This window comes from Pteropus medius, unplaced genomic scaffold, assembly GCF_902729225.1.
Source record: "Pteropus medius unplaced genomic scaffold, Ma_sr-lr_union100, whole genome shotgun sequence".
NCBI classification, from domain to species: domain Eukaryota; kingdom Metazoa; phylum Chordata; class Mammalia; order Chiroptera; family Pteropodidae; genus Pteropus; species Pteropus medius.
In genome coordinates this window covers 19,851,275-19,854,487 of record NW_024344378.1, presented here as the reverse complement: position 1 = coordinate 19,854,487, position 3,213 = coordinate 19,851,275, and the positions used below count along the sequence as shown (strand labels likewise).

The following is a 3,213-nucleotide window of genomic DNA, read 5'->3' as shown; positions in this document are numbered from 1 at the left end:
GGCCTGGGCACCTCCAGCATATAAGTCGTAGGACCTAACCCTCTCCTCATGGAGTTGCCAGGATCATTTCTGTGTCCATCCTGGAGATTGCACTTCTCTCCCACTGGCATCTCAAACCCAGTTTTTCAGTCCAGCCCCCTCTGCCCTTTTTCTCTCCTTGGCAGAAAACACAGATGATAAAGCCTATCTCTTCCCTGTATACACCATGACTTGGAGCCTTCAGCAACTTTTGCAGGGCTCTGCATATGGTAATCAAGATGGGATTAACTAACATAAATTACATTGGTTACAATCCAAAAAGATTAACCAGCTTTAAGGGTTTCATGGCTATGTGTTACACTTTTTAATTTTCCTACAATTAAGATAACAACAAATAATATTGACAAATAAACTGCCAGATCTGCTAGCTGAATCCCTGCTGCGGGAAGGGAGGGTTGTTCCGTAGCTGAGTGATTGTCCAGCCATTGCCTGATCATTGTGGTCCAGCCTGTGAGTTCTAGCGCACTGGGGCATTGGCACCCAAGCTGCTTGGGTGGAGGGGCGATGAAGAATGGTTGCTGGCTTTGCTCTTAAAAAATTTAAAAGATAATAATCCTGACTCTTGCTCTCCTGCCACCACTGAGAAAATTTTCTGGTTTCCACTGATTTCTCAACCTCCTGCTAGAGAAAATCCGGGGTAAGGGGATCTATATCTCATGAAGCACAACTATATCAACTTGTTAACTAATTTGGAGTCACAAATCCAGGGCCTAAAATAAATTAGACCTAGCATTAATAAAATTTGGGGGCAGGTAAGACCAAGCATCTCAGTGGAAAACCTCTCCCACACAGATGCCGATGGAGGTCTATGGAGGCCAGACTTCTCCCTGCCTGGCCGTCCTGGCACTGGGGACAACAGGAGGCTGGAAGATGTTTTGGACCCTCTCTCCAAAGTAACTGAGCCTTAGCTTTGCAGATAGGGTCCAGTTACTTCTATTAGTGCTGGAGAAGAAGACAGCAGGAGGAAGGGCAAGGAGAGGACTACAAAGAGAAGAAGAATCATCGTTATCATTAAATGAGAGTTGACTATGTTCCAGGCACTGTGGTAAGCATTTTCCCTCAGTAATTCATTTAATCTTCATACTAATCCTATGAAGTAGACCTTATTATCTAACCCCACTTTACAAGTGAAGATATCGAGGCTTAGAGAAGTTAAAAAGGGGTCCAGGAATTGAACCCAGGTTTTGATTCCAGAGTCTTTGCTCTTAACTACAAAATCAATGAATACTGCCAAATAATTCCAGGTACAAAAGGTGTTTTTTCTATAGCAAGATCTAAATTCTGATCTAAGCTAGAAACAAGAAATCTAACCTCAGAGTCATGCTCACTTTAATACTATGTTTGATCTTTATCAAAATTAACAAATATCTGACAAGAACCCAGGTTCCTGGGCCAAATGGAAGAGTGAGGGACTGTTTTGTGTTTTTCAAATTATAGCCAGTAGACAATCTTTTTAACTAAATCATTTGAGAAGCTTGTTAAATTGCAGGTTCTTGGGCCCACCCAATCTTCTTGATCAGAATCTCTGAAAATGGGTCTCATGAGTCGGCTGTTTAACAAGCTCTCCAGATGATTATTACACATGCCAAATTGGAAAACCATTGGGATAAACCATGAACACTGCCCTCATATAGTTTCTAATCAAACCCAAACTCCCCACCAAGGCATCCAGGCTACTAATCTGACCCTAGGTGGCCCTCATCTCCACTCTCCTTGATCTCTTCAGTCTTTCATACATGCCATCTGCATATCTTCCTCCTGTCTTTATTCTAGTTTACTCTGGCCCCTGCCCTCACCTACACTTTCCCTCCACTCTTCATTTGTAGTTGTATTTTATACACCTGCGCCTATATGGCCTCTTTCTCTCTTTTTATTTTTTATTTATTTATTATCATTATTTATACCTACAGCACATGGTCTTCCTAGGTGGTCTCCCATCTAAGTACTAATCAGGCCCGAACCTGCTTAGCTTCCAAGATCAGACAGGATTGGGCTTGTTCAGCATGGCATGGCCGTAGACCATGGACTGTGGCTCCACTGGGGTGTGAACCCAGGACCTTCTGCGTGTAAAGCAGACGTGCTAACTGCTACACTATGGAACCATGTCCTCTCTCCTCTCTTTTTAAATGTAATTTTAATTAAAGTACAATATACATATAAAAAAATGCACAGAATAACAATTTTGTATATGCAGTTAGGAGATTCTGCTTCAGTATAACACTTGGAAATACCTTTTTCTTCTGCGAAACGTAATGTGAACTCAGCATCGCTGATCTTGCCGAGTCCTTGGTAGGGAACTATAAACCTAATGAACAGTAGCATTGGCTAAACCTTGGTCAGAAACAGTTCGTCTAACGAGATGCTCAGAAGAGAATTTTGGCACCTTGAAATAAATAAATAATTAAAACGAACAGAAAGAATTTCAAATAAAAGGCGAACTGGGAGTCACGTGTGGAGGTCATGTGAGGTCATGTGGGAGTCACATTGCTGCCACATGGGTCACATGGGACTCACGTGGTGATTACGTGTGGGTCATGTGGGAGCCTGCAGATCATTGAATTTTTTTCAAAGTCGATATGCTCATGTAGCTAGCATGAAGTCTTTTTTTTTCTTTACACAAATTTTACTCTAACTAGCACTGAAGAATAATTTGTCTTTAGTCTCTTAAAGGGGCAGCAAAAAAGGGAAATTCCACTAGGGTCATCATTCGTTAAAGATTCTCCTTATAGAAACTTCTCCCCACCCAAGTCTCTCTCCTTTCATTGTTTTCACAAATATTTATTGAGCACCTACCACATTAGGTTCTGGGTGGATAATGACGAACAAATTATACTTGGGTACCGCTTTCATGGCACTTACGGTCTCATGAGGGAAACAAACGAAACACAAGTAAGTGAACAATGATTATATATTGTGATGGATTCTCTGAGAGGACTAACTGGGGGCTCTGATGAGCCTGAAGCGGGAGGAGGACAGGCCAGGAAAGGAGAAAAAGCATCTTAGGTAAGAGTATGAATAGCATGTGCAAAGACCCTCAGGTGGGACATACCTTGGATAATAGAAGGAATATTTTCTTTCTCCTCTGACTTTGGTGGCCTCCCTTCAGCCCCCTCCTCCCATCTTTAGAATTTCTTCTATTCCACCAGAAGCTTTCCATTCTGTCTACCACCACTT

The 3,213-nt window shown here is 42.1% G+C and overlaps 1 pseudogene; it reads right to left on the bottom strand.

Annotated features, from left to right (window-relative positions):
* Positions 1–1,940: 1,940 nt before the first annotated feature.
* LOC120609976 (uncharacterized) lies at positions 1,941–2,059 on the bottom strand (annotated as a pseudogene).
* Between the last annotated feature and the right edge of the window lie 1,154 nt (positions 2,060–3,213).